The sequence below is a fragment of the Benincasa hispida genome, chromosome 11, assembly GCF_009727055.1.
Source record: "Benincasa hispida cultivar B227 chromosome 11, ASM972705v1, whole genome shotgun sequence".
In the NCBI taxonomy this organism is placed as follows: domain Eukaryota; kingdom Viridiplantae; phylum Streptophyta; class Magnoliopsida; order Cucurbitales; family Cucurbitaceae; genus Benincasa; species Benincasa hispida.
The window spans coordinates 4971447-4986138 of record NC_052359.1 but is presented as its reverse complement, the minus strand read 5'-3'; the positions used below and the strand labels follow the sequence as shown (position 1 = coordinate 4986138).

The window sequence follows — 14692 nt, the reverse complement described above, 5'->3', positions numbered from 1 at the left end:
GTACGATGAATTGATGACATTTTCTTTTGTACATGCTTAAAAAGAAGGAAAAAAGAAGCTTACATATAAATAAACATAATCGATTTCCATCTTCAAAAGTCGACAAAGTTAATAAATGGATTTGCTTTTCTTAAAAAGAGTATTTTTATCATTTTGTATCGTGGAATCGTTTTGTAGGATATTACGAACATAACACATTTTTTCTTTTAAATTCGATCGACGAATATTTTTGTAAGTCAATAAAATTTATAAAATTTATTTAGATTAACAATTAAGTTAATTTTATTCCAAAATTAAATTGAAAATATTATTATGAGTAGTCATATACCTATTGGATTAAATAAATACACATTTTTTTTAATGTTTTACAAGCAAGATATTCATAGATATTTAATATCAATATTGAACCTTTCGATTTACGGATATATTAGTGGATATATCATTGGTTAAGAATTCAACCATTGTATTTAAAAATTTAAATCATGATAAGAAATGTTAACGAAATAGGCTTAATTTTCAAAAAGAAAAATAAAAAACAAAATAATTATTAAACGGGCCAAAATAATTATTAAATGGACGTATGATAACTAGGAATTTTCACATATTTTAAATCTTTTGTATACATCTTTTTCCCTCTTTTCTATTTGCTTATTTCACTTTTTTCTCCCAAGAATATGGACATCAAAATTTAATAATTGAGTTCATTATTTAATTGGTAATAAATTCTAGAAGGTTCGTCCCCCATGCATCATCTAAATGTAGACCCTACTAGATGAAATGAGACACTTGTTAGCTAGTGGTTGGACATACATATAAGCATTTTTGTGGTTATAATTTAAAAAAGCACATATCATGTAGTGTAACTTGTGATAAACTTTCCTCTTATAATTTGTTGTCTTCTTTTACTAACAAAATATCACAAGAATCCTTTGAATAAAATTAATGAAAAGGTAAATAATGCAACCCCTACCACTCATACACAATTGAAATCTATGAATTTGGTAGATAAAGTTGAAATCATTGTCATATGCTCATATAATACCCTAGAAATCTTGAAGTACTTTTTTTAAAAAAAAAAAAAAAAAAATCTAAAAGTTTTACCCAATTTTTTAAAACTAGTAAATTAATATTTTAGAATTTTTCCGAATGTATGGATTTTAACTATAAACTTTCAATTTCATCAATTTAAACCTTAAACTGGACTAAGCATATCAATTTTAACCTTAAACTTTCAATTTCATCCATTGAATTAAACTTCAAATTTAGCAGATTATATCATTTGAATCTTAATGAAACTTAATTGAAGATGTAAATTGATACAACTGTTCAAGTTTAATGTTTAAATAGAGAAAATTGAAAGTTTAAAATTAATGTTTAGGATCACTTTTAGATTTTGACTTTGAGTTCAAAAATGAGTTTGAGAGTGGATTGAGAAAGTAAAGAATGTTTTCTTTTTTAAAAAAAAAAAAAATCTAATCAAAAGGTCCATAGATATTATTACTTGATTTTACATGAAAGTCCATATATACAAGTATATATAACACAAGGTAAAATATATAACTTTCAATATGATTACCATTAAAAATCATTCCTATTCTAACATACACGTAGATTTCTTTAACTATCGATTTCACAAAATTTGACTGATTCACTTACAAGATTGTAGGATTTTAATTGACACAATTATAAGTCTTACACGATATTTTTTCAAACGAAATGTAATAGAGTGTAAAAATTGATACAATTATAAAAATCCTTATATTCATGGGTTGATGAAATCTTAGCTGTCGCAAATAGTCGCTTAATGAAGATTTCAAATTATATATATATATATATTCGAAGAATCAAACCTCTAACCTGAAGATTAATAATACAAATTTTAGATTAGTTGAGCTATATTCATTTAGAGAGGAAGAAATTAGTATTTTTTTAATACAAGTATTTGTGTGGTTTAGACTTTATGAAAATTTTACCCGATATTTTTAGTACAAGTTATTTGAGTGACTCAATCGTGCAAGAAATTTTATGGAAGGGTAATCTCTCGAGAGCCTTTCCATCCACTTCTTTTACTTCTTTGACGTATTAATCAACCATACATGAATATGCATTAATTACAAAAACATCTCTTGAAGTAATTTGTGCTTTAATTTAAAGGAGTGAATGGAAGGCCACAAAAAATAGTAAAGAGAAATAGTACACGTGATATGAAGTATGAACAACATGAATATAACTTGAGTTAATAAGGATTGTTGTTGGCCACAAGTTTTATGTTATGAAAAAATTATAGTTAAAATTCATATTTAGTCTTTAAACTTTTCTAGTGGTAACAGTGTAGTTTCAGAACGTATCAAAATTTAATGAGATTTCTTATAAAAATAAACCGACGAACTAATTAGAGATTTAATATTTTTATAAAACACAAAGTCTAAGTCATAAAATAATAAAAATTGACATCTAATTTTGATGGACTTTTTTTAGACCAGGGACTAAATCGTTGCAAATTTTAAAGTACAAGAACTAAATTGTTACATACTAAAGTTTACGGATTAAATTATTGATAAATTGAAATTACAGGGATTAAATTGTTATAAACCAAATTTCAAAAACTTTTATAAAAGTTTAGAGAACAAAAGTGTTTTTTTAACCAAAAGTTATAATTAAATGCATATTTGGGTGTTGAGAATTATATGGACATTTTTCATCCATTTGTTTGTTTAGGGACAACTATCTTTGCAGTTCCATTAAAAAAAAAAAGAAAAAAAAGAAAAAAAAAAGAAATCACGATAATAATAGAAATATTGTCCCTTACTTATATGTAGAGTTGGCAAAAATCTTCGTGGGGTCGGGTTCGCGCGGATCCTTGCCTCGATCGGTTTGACCGAGGATGGGAGTTATATCCGGGTCCCCCGTCAAGGATGGATGGGTATCTCCGCCCAATCCCCGTCCCTGACCCTGGTTAATTTTTTTTTTTATTTTTTAATATATATATAAAACAGAGATGGGTCCCCATGGGGACTCATTTCCCCAACGGAGAATCTCTTTCCTCGTCCCCATCATAGGGATGTGAGGAAATACTCTGCGAGGACGGGGATGGAGAGTCTCCCTCGTCCCATCCCCACTCCGTTGCTAATCCTACTTATATATATATCCATGATCCTTCCTCTCTCTAGCAAACATGAAACTTTAGTTATACTCTCACCAAGTTTAATTAACTTTGGTTTAGTTTAGTTGACACTTGAACCAACTTTTTTAGATCAATCACGCGCTGAGCCTATATTTTGAGTAATCATATTATAAATTCTTTCCTCAAATTGATGTAAAATAAAAGAATAAAGATCAAATTACAAGTTTAGTACCTAAACTTTCAACTTTGTGTTTATTTTATCATTTAAACTTTTAAAAGTGTCTAACAGATTTTTGAACTTTCAATTTTGTATTCTATAGGTATTTGAACCTTAAAAGTTGTTTAGGTAGGTCCTTACACTTTCATTACATACTAAATAAGTCTTTGAATTTCAATTTAATGTCAAATATATTCTTGATCTCTTGACAATCTTTAAAAATAAATTGATTCATCGAGAGTTAATCTCAAACTAGAAAAAATATTTTACATTCATATTCAATCTCATAGTAAATTTGAGTGAAATTTAAAAGCAAAAGGTACAACAAATAGTGTAGAAAAATTTGAAATCATTTTTTTTTATAAGAAATGGATTGAAATATAGCTCTAATTATATGGTTTATACATAAGAAAACATAGAAAAAAAAAATTCAGAAATACAAACTAAACAACTCTTGCACACTAAATAGGTTATTAATTCCACAAATTAAATAACTAAACTCTGGCCAAACCCCTCTAAAATGGTGTTGTTTTCTTCTTACATATGTCATTTTCATTGCTTTGGACTTAATTTTGATTCTTTTGGTAAATACACAAATCTTAGTTGAATCTCTTGAGCTTGTTCATACGAAATTTCATTATTATAAAAATGAATTATTAATAATAAAGTAGGATATAGAAAGGTATGCATTACGACGAAGTCCCATTAAGTAGTTCGGAAAAAGATCTAAAAATCGTTATCCAAACTCTAAAAAAATAAAACATAATAAAAAAATAGAGTAAGTATTTCTTAAAAAAGCTTTTTTAGTTGAACAAATGAAAACTTGAACTTTCGACTTCTCCAATAAATATATATAAGATGTATGATAGTTGAAATATGTTCGTAATAATAATAAGAACAAATATCAATTTATACTTTGAAACTTTAATATCGAAATGTGTCATCAATTAAAACTTTAAACTAATAATTACATCAACTTAAACTCATAATTTTTGTATGTCAATTAATTTAGATCATACATTATAATTTAATTTTAAAATGGTTAACACATAACTTTATATGTGTAGAAACCTTTTTAAAGGTGAGGATTGATAAAAATTAGAGAAAAATGCTAGAATGAAATAGATAATAGTAGATTTTCATTAAACTTGAACAGTTTTTCATATGTTGTTCTTCTTCTATTTTTCTATACTTATTTCAAAAGAATTACATAACAAAATTTTCACGCTACTTTAATAGATTTTTGGAGAACGATAATTTTATTTAGATGATTTGAATTACTTTTAAATGGAATGAAATGAAAATAGCTACAAATCTCCAACAAAGAATTTTAAATCGATTCAGTTATAAAAGTATAAAATAATTTTAATTGGTACAACTTTCAACACATGAGAGATACATTAATATTTGCGCTAAAAATACTAATAAACATTTTTTTAAAGAAATGATGGAAAGTTGTTGAAAGAGACCTCCAAAAGATTCATTTCACACCTAGGATCTAATTGGTCAATGGACATTTTTAAAAACAAAGACATGTGAAATAATTATTTGAGCAACTTGTTTGACATTAATCAAAATCTTGCCTTGTAAAATTACATTTAGCAAGTGATACATTTGCTTCTTGGTAACATCAAGGATTGAAAGTACACATTTCAAACTCCTAATACTTCTTTTTTTTTTTTTTTTTTTCTGACTCTAATGAAACAAAAAAATTATAATAATAAAGTCTCCAATGTTAACCAATAATATTTAGTTTCAACATATCGTCTTCGAAACTAACGAAAAAAATATAAGAATGAAGTCACACACAATAATAAAAACTTACTAGATACAATTACAAGAACGTATAGAAAATTGAGATATTTTGTTTAGTATTCTTTAGAGCATATGAGATAATTCATCAATTTAACTCACTTACTGATTCATTTAATGGTAAATAAAAAAAACGAAAAAATGAAATTAATCATCGAAGAAATAAATTGCCAAAAGAGAAACCAAAACATTAGCATGTTTAATTTTTTAACCCTACAAACGACCGTTAACATAATTTTTTTTCCTTCTATCATTGTTGATTCCTTGAATGTTGACATATCTTCAATGCATCTAATTGCTTCATCACTAGTCTAATCATTGCCTTTTAGTTTCTTAATTTAAAACGAATTTAATTATAATTAATACGAGTCAAAACAAGGTGGTTAAATTGTCGATTTGGTTAGAAATTCAATGAAAAAAATAAGATATGAATTTAAAATTTTGAAGTTTAGTAAACAAACATGGCTATTGGTGACTCTATGGAGGTGCCAAATACAAGAGATATTGACTTGAGTGACTTATTTGAAGACTTATCTAATTCATAATTGAAGAGAGAGCTGAAAATGATGAGCAAAACTAAGGCAATAATATAGAGAGAGAGAGAGGGAGACAATGATAGCCACTTGTTGGAGTATTTTGGATTGGCCGACCTTAAGTGTTTAATTTTAAAAGTCTATCTTAGTAAAAATTCAAGTGGCTGGTAATCATACAAAATATATTTTGGAAAAAAAAAAAGAATTTATAAAATAAGTTGGTTGTACAATTTGTAAAAAAAATGATTTTAAATGTTTAATAGTTAATCTCTTTCTACTTTGTATATTTATTAAAATTATCAAAATGTCTTAAAAGTTATCTATCCCAATTCCATTATATTCAGTCCACTTCAACCACTGTCACCATTGGCCAACTTCGTCAGCCACCTCCGGGCACCATCACTGTAGGATGACCTCCAACCACCATCACAACTGGCGAACTCCAATGACCATTATGTTAAATTATTAGTTCATAATATTTTAGAGTTGTCATTTATAGTAATTTGACGTTAGTAAAAATATTTTTACTATATAACAAACCAAAAAAACTTGTAAAAAAATACTTGGGAGAAAAAAAAAGTAGTCAAACACATTAGATTTTTATTTTAAATAGATTTTTTTATCAAAAGTGTTTAAATAGAAATGACTTTTTGAAAATAACTTTTTTCTATGTTAATTCAAAGAGACTCTAAAAAAGTGCAAGAAAGATAATATAAAGAAAGTATTTTTGTTTTAAATTTAAATGACTTTTTATCTTTTCCTAAGTTGATATAAAAAATTTTAGTTTAAAATTTAAAATTAGAAATTCAATTCTTACCTACGACCAAGAAATATGGAAAAATAGTAGTTCAAAATAATTAAGAAAATCAAAGAGAACATTGTGGAATTAATTTAATAATATTTTAGTTTTTGAGTGGATAAACATTAAAGGCTAGTTGTATTATAAATTAATTATTGAGTATGTTAAGTAACATGAAGTCCAAGATATACATATAAAATGTAAAATATGGGTTCATTGTCTTCCCATCAAAATATGGTCGGTTGGACACATACAACATATTAGGAAATTGAAAATATCATAGATTATATATTTTGACTTTTTTTGGATCGGTAAAGTTTCATTTGATAATTATTTAAGACTCATTTGATAATATTTCTATTTTTTATATTTTATTTTTGTTCCTTATTTTTCAAATAACTTATTTATTTAATAACTGTTTTTGTTTCTTATTTCTAAATCTTCATAAACATTTCTAAAAATGAATCAAACTTAAAAGAAATGATAAAAAAAAAAAATAGTTTCTCCATATTCTCGAACTTTTTTTTATATAAAATCGTTTCAAGTATGAAGCAAAATGCATTATCTTTGCTTTGTTGGTAGGCAAGTACACCCAAGATCCTTCTTCATGATTGTGGATTTGATAACCAACTAAGCCAATCTTAGGTTCTTTTTTTTTTTTTTTTTTTTCCATATATATTTTTACTTCTCTCTTTCATATTTCTTTCTTTTCTATATTAATTTGCTATAATTTTTATATTTGTTTCCTTTCTTTATTAAATTTGGTTATATTTATATGTTAATTTAATTTTGAAATTTAAAGTTTTCACTATTTAGATTTATATATTATTTTGATTTTTAAATTTCAAATTTTCAATCTATAAATTTAAATATCTTTTGAATTTTGAATTTTGAATTTTATGATAGGTATGTTTATATATTATTTTAAATTTAAATTTTACGATATCTTTTGAAAAATACTTAATTACTCCTGAAGTTTTAGGGGAAAACTGCCCAAACAACCTATTATCTCATTAATAGGAGTCCTTCTACTACTTTAGGCTTAAAGACTCCTCAAGAGATATGGACAGGAAAAGCTCCAAGTTTGGATCATCTCAAAGTGTTTGGATGTTCAACCTATGCTCATGTTAAGGAAGGAAAGTTGAATAAGAGGGCACTGAAATGTATGTTTATTTTCTATCCTTAGGATGTTAAAGGAAAGCTTTGGTGCTTAGAAGAGGTAGAAGTAAATGTATCATTAGTAGATATGTGACTTTTAATGAAACAGACATATCGTTTTATGACAGAGAGCAACAGAAACAACAAACAGTTGATCAGGCTGAGGCAAATGTTATAATTGATTCTAATGCAGGATCATTAGTAGAATCAGGTGAATCCAATGATCCAACACTACTGGTTTCACAAACAGCATCTGTACAAACATTCAGTTCTGATGGTGGATAGCCTTAACTATAGAGAACTTTAATTGATGAAGGAGCTTTCGGTGAAGAAAGTTTAAGTAGCAATGACCTATAGAACTATCAACTTGTATGTGACAGGCCTCAGATGGTGAGACAAGCTCCTACGAGGTATGGTTATGCTAATTTAGTTGCTTATGCTCTTACTTGTGCAGCTGACAGTATTGAAGCAGAGCCTCTTACTTTTGAGGAGGCAATTGTATCTGATTCGAAAGAACAATGGAAGGATGTTATGGAAGCTAAGTTGTTCTCGTTGTAGAAGAATCAGACATAGTCATTGGTTCTAAGGCCTCCTAATCAGAAACTCATTCAATAAAAGTGGATTTATAAAATCAAGCCAGGTACATGAGGTGACAGTAAGCCTAAATATAAGGCTAGGTTGGTGGCCAAGGGTTACACTTAGAAGGAGGGAGTTGACTTTCATGAGATTTTCTCTCCGATGGTAAGGCATTTGTTTATTCGATTAATTTTATCTATTGTTGTTCACTTTGATATGTTTGTTGAACAGATGGACGTCCCCACAACATTTCTTCATGGAGAATTGGAGGAAGTGATCTACATGGCTCAACCTAAAAGTATGAGGTGAAGGGAAAGGAAGACATGATATATCATCTTCACAAGTCCATCTATGGACTGAAGCAATCGCCGAGACAGTGGTATATTAGGTTTGATACTTTTATTCTGAAGCAGTTGTTTCACAGGAGCTCATATGATTCCTGCGTGTACTGGAAAATATCTCAGAAAGGTACGTATATTTATCTATTATTGTATGTAGATGATATGATCATGGTGTCTAAGGATTATTCAGAAATCTGTGAACTTAAGAGACAGTTGAGTAATGAGTTTGAAATGAAAGATTTAGGTGAACTAGAAAGGATCTTAAGCATGGGTGTGAAAAAAGATAGGGAGAAAGGTTTGTTAACCTTTTCGCAGGAGAATTATGTGCATAAGCTTTACTTGAGAAGTATAACATGTCTAGTTGTAAGGCAGTTCCGACACCTTTAACATTTCATTTTAGACTTTCTTCATCATAGTGTCTTATTAATGAACAAGAAAGATTAGAGATGTCAAATATTCTCTATTGTAATGTTGTTTGAATTTGTACTAGGCCTGAGTTGGGATATGTTATGAGCATGATCAGATTGAGGTTGTTTATGTTGTTTGGCCAGTAAATTTGTGCTACAACTGTTGTCGCTATTGTCAAGGATTTCAATGAGGAAGTTTGTGTTGTTTGGCCGTGCAAACTTTGTGGTAGAAAGATGAATTTTCCTCTCCTTCGAACAAACACTTTTTCTTGTATCTGTGAGTCCAATATTATACTTATTTAAAGCTTCAACGTTGAGATCAACTTTCAAAGTGGTTCTACAAGTAATATCCGTATCAATAAGATTGAGGTTGCTTTCTAGTAAATGACCTACTACAAAAATTGGATTACTTGACGTTTTTCCAATGTCAAGTAAAGAGTATACTTGACACTTATAAAAACTCAACTATTCGAGTGTCAAGTATAGTGTGATAACTTGACTCCGAAAAAACGTCAAGTAATATGTTTCTTGATACAATTTTCATGTCAAGAAAGATAATACACTGTGGTATGTCAAGTTTATTCAAGTGTCAAGTATAGTATGGTACTCTTTGACATTTTTTATGTATCAAGTATATGTCTTTTTGTTTTCAAATTAAATGCCCCAATCGATATTCTCATTTTCTACCTTGTATTCCAACAATATATTACATCAAATAAATAAACATTATATATTTAAGATCTATCAACTCAATATATTCACTAAAAATCCATATGTTCAACTATGAACACTCCTCACAAATTACAATAATATTTCTCTTTCACATGTACATGCACAAAATAAAATCTCAACTATTTATTTTGTATACAAAACTCAACTTTCAACAAACAAAAAAGTGACAAATTGTTTAATAAATAACCTCTCAACAAAGTACATTATTTAATTTATACATTGAGCTTTGAAGTCTAAAGATCGAGAACTAAGGGTCAGGCAAACTATGTTTAAGCAAGTCAACCTGCAAAATAGGATAAAGGGCAATAATATCAAATTTCAAAATATATAAGTAAATGTTAAAATACAACAGTGTAATCCAACCTACGAAAAATTCAATAATAATGGTTACAAAATGCAAATTCCAACAACTATGTAACAATTCCAAAAGAGTTTCAAGGCTTTAATACCTATCAAAACGTCCAAACATCGTTAACTTTGTTGCACAGTGGCTCCAATCCCTTGAAATATTTGGATTGAACATAAAAAATTGAAGGGACGGAAGCGGTTGGGGGCGTTCGGCTACAAATCTGAGTGGGGCTGAAGACTCGCGAACGACGTACACAGTTGGCTGGCTGGTGCGATTGAGTAGACGGCGAAGGAGCTGAGCAGATGACAAGGGAGGAGGCTGGCGTGTCTGAGCAGACGACAGAATGAAAAACTCAATAACAACGGCGCGAATGGAGGCGAGGGGAGAATGAATGGTTGACCGACGGTTAGGGCTCTCGGGCAGACGGAAGAAGAAAAAAAAAATTGGGGGCGGGGGGGGGGGGAAGATCATGAGTGAGATGGTGAAGGAGAAGAGAAAGAGTTTTTAATTTGAGAGGGAACTAAAAATGGAGAGGGAAATATTATTTTATTTTGATAATTTTGGTAGGAGGGAAACTAAATTTGAGAGGGAAATGAAAAATGCAAAAGGGAGAGAAACAGAAATAAAGTCTCTACACGATCGCTAAGTAAAGTAAAGGATGAAGAGAAGAGTAACACTAGACGATCACCCCACAAAACCCCCCGCGATCGATTACCCGAACTACATGATCGCTTACAAAACATTATACGATCGCTTACCAGTTTCTATACGATCGCCTACTAAATGCTACACACTAGACGATCGTCGAGTAACACTAGACGATTGTCCATAAATACCCCGCGATCGCGTACCCGGAACTACAAGATCTTACCAGTTTCTATACGATCGCCTACCAAATGTTACACGATTGCTGAGTCTCTGCTACATGATCGCTTAGCTCTGCTACACGATCGCTGAGTAACACTAGATGATCGCTCACAAACACTCCGCGATCGCTTACCAGAACTACACGGTTGTTGACAAAACATGATCACTTACCAGTTTCTATATGATCGCCTACCAAATGCTATACGATCGCCGACCAAATGCTACATGATCGTTTGAGCTCTTTACACAATCGCTTAGCTTTCCTATGCGACACTGAGTACCATTAGACGATCGCCCACAAATACCCCGCGATCGCTTACCCGGAAACTACACGATTGCTAACAAGTATTACACGATCGCTTACCAGTTTCTATACGATCGCCTACCAAATGCTATATGAATTGCCTACCAAAATCTACATGATCGCTTAGCTCAGCCTACCGATTACTGGAGTAACACAGACGATCGCCCACAAACACTCCGCGATTGCTTACCCGGAACTACACGATTGCTTACAAAACATTACACGATTGCTTACTAGTTTGTATATAATCCCTACCAAATGCTACACGATGCTGAGCTCTGCTACACGATCGCTTAGCTTTGCTACACGATCATGAATAACACTAAACGATCGCCACAAACACCCTGCGATCGCTTACTGGAACTACACGATCGCTTACAAAACATTACAAGATCGCTTACCAGTTTCTATACGATCGCTACCAAATGCTATATGATCGCCTACCAAATGCTACATTATTGCTGAGCTCTGCTACACGATCGCTTAGCTCTGCTATCGATCACTTAGTAGAAGTAGAGATGAGCGACACATAATTGGAGGCCTATCAAATATCCGAAATGTTTCTGTCAATCTTCGCTTTTTTAACCATTTACTGACACGAAAAAAAATGTGAAAGTAAGTCTCTCTATACTTGACATGTGAACGTGTCAAGTAAGACCTTATATTACTTGACACGAAAGTCCGTGTCAAGTAAGGTTTGAGTGAATATCTGAAATATTCCGTCAATCTCCGCTTTTTTAACCCTTTTACTTGACAAAAAAAAAAAAAAAAAAAAAAAAAGTCAAGTAAGAGCTTCTTATACTTGACACGTGAAACGTGTCAAGTAAGACCTTATATTACTCGTGTCAAGTAAAGGTTCGTGTGAAAATATCTGAAATATTCCATCAATCTCCATTTTTTTTAACCCTTTCACTTGACATTTTTTTGGTCCAAAATCATATTATTTGACGTTTTTTCCATAGAAACGTCAAGTAATTAAAAACTATAAGTGTCAAGTAATGTAGATTTTGTAGTAGTGATGTATCTCTTCCATCTCTGATCAATTTCTTTTTTTCTTCTTCAGTGACTTTCCTTTGGTTGTGATCCCAGCAGTAAATGGTTTTGGAAAATTGTTGAAGTCTTCAAATGAAGGAGTATCCAGGGTGCCCATCTTGACTAGTGGATTCCTACCAATGTTTAATATTTCTGTTAAAGCTAACCAAATACAGGTTCATTATGTTAAAACGATAAGGCTAGGACCCTATCTTAATTGGGATGTTTCTAATACCACCAGATAGTTATCATATGTGATCGAAAAGAACAATCTGCAATAATGAGCTGTAAATTTGTTCTCCTGAATAGTGTATAAGAAGCGGTCAAGTCTAGAAAGAATAGGTTGATTTCAAAGGCTAGACCACGTGAAGTTTCCATTTACCGGGGAGGAGGTGGGTTAATAAGACCAAGTTTTTGTATGAATGAATTGAATTTTTTTCATGTTGTGTTTGGCAGGATTAGAAGCAGAGGTCTCACTATTCATTTTGACAAAATTGAAATCTCCCTTAATATGTCAATTTGGCGAACAAGAGTTGTGAATAGAATTCAATTTGTTCCAGAAGTGTTTTCTATCCCTGCTTATAAATAGCAGTGATCCACCAAGTGTAACAATGAGATAAAGTCACATATGATGAGATAATGTGTTTCCCTTTAACATAACTATTAACTTTGTAATGTAAATCATCCCACATCATTATAATGCCACTAGATCTACATTAGCTTTGATACTGATCTATTTTATACTAATAGAGCTCTAAATCAACTTAACTAAAGCTTTTGTAACAAAGGAGGATTTAGTTTAAGAAAAAACAACAAAGTCGGGACAATAACTTGAAATAGTACTTTTTATTAGGGTTCTTTTAGAGGGAGAGCCTAACCCTCTTACATTCCATTTCATAACTTTCATCAAGGACCTTTGTTCCCCCGGGGCAAAGTGGGACTGCTTCCCTTATTGACTTCAAGTGCTTTGTTTGGAAAATCATTTGGTCTAGTGATAGCAGTAGCATGAGTCAACTTGTGGTTTTTTTTTTTTTTCTTGAGCGAATCACAAATCTCTTTCTTAAACTATTCTTCTGGTTCAATTGGTATCTTTACGACTAGGACTTCTTCCCTTTCACTCATCAACAAATCCAAATTGTCTTTCATAATTTCTGATCGAGAACGGAATAGAAGAGTAACCGCATTCTGCATAATGTCTGGGCTTGAGACCATTGTGTTTGATATTGGGGAGAGAGGGCCCAAATCGACTGCAAGGGTGAACTCAGGTTTAGTCAACCCCCTAATTTTTATCCTTCGTGTCTCACCTGATCAATAATAGTGGGCTCATCCCTTACTGGCTTTTAACTCGGTTGATCAATTTCTCCGTCCTCTTTTCTTGATAAAAGGTTTATTTTACTCCGAGTTGTAATAAAAGGTTGTATTAAAAACTTTCATTTGAGCTTAATTAGAAGAAGATTTTTTTATTATTTTTTAATATGTGAAGTGGAGAAATTGAATCTAAATCGATAGAATAAGTTATTTTTTATTTTTTATTTTTTTGCCTTACCATATTTAGTTCTTAACGCGAATATTTTTCAAATTAAAGGATAGTAGAATTTGATTATATTATTATGTCCTATCAAAATTAAGGTATTCCACCCAACTTCAATTTTCTAGAAAATTGAGCCTTATACCATGGACTTCGCAATAAACAATTTTATTTTAGTAGACAATTACAAAATTACTTGTGTATGAACATAAAATTACATTGAACTAAACATAAAAATGACTGTACATGAAAAATGATTAGTTAATAAATCAATTTTGTTCAAATCACTATTTCTATGAACTCTCCCAAACACGTCCTTAATATTCTGCCTAAAATCTTCACTTGTCAATGTGGTTGTGGTGTAGGCTTGTTCAAGATAATCTTGGACAATGTTTGGTAACATCCAATTTTCCATATATGTTTTGTAATAGTCCAAACATGCACAATTGTCGGCCAATGTTTTCAAATAATGTTTTTTTTAAAAAAAATATTGGTGACATTGAAATTTAAACATAAAGTAGCTAGAAAATTAATGCAGTTACTCTTTTCTTTAAAATTGGATGTCAAACCTCCATCTTTTATTTGTTATATTTTAAATATTTAATAAACAAAAAATCAGGCTTAGGATATATTTCACTAATAATACTCCTAAAGAATATAGAAATTGTATGATGTGACGGTGAGCTAAAAAAAAAAAAAATTCAAATAATCTTAGATTATATAATCCATGGAAATGCCAATAAGCCATTGAGGGTAGAAAGAAAACAACTAATTTTCAGGATTAGAGTAACGAGATTTTTTTTCCTTTCACCATTGAAAGATTTGATATCGTAGACGCGACCATAAACAATGGACAAAATATGGGTCTATAGTCTCATAACCAATCAATAAAAATTAATGTTACGACAAGAAT

General features: G+C 30.4%; 1 long non-coding RNA gene across 2 annotated transcripts; it reads left to right on the top strand.

The window, feature by feature from the left end:
• Positions 1–7453: 7453 nt before the first annotated feature.
• LOC120091807 lies at positions 7454–12771 on the top strand. 2 transcript variants are annotated; one of them, XR_005485839.1, is made up of 4 exons: positions 7454–7854; positions 7941–8384; positions 8451–8687; positions 12283–12771. It is a non-coding gene; the product is annotated as an uncharacterized LOC120091807 (long non-coding RNA). The 2 variants fall into 2 exon arrangements; XR_005485838.1 differs by having other exon boundaries at positions 7454–8384.
• Positions 12772–14692: the final 1921 nt, after the last annotated feature.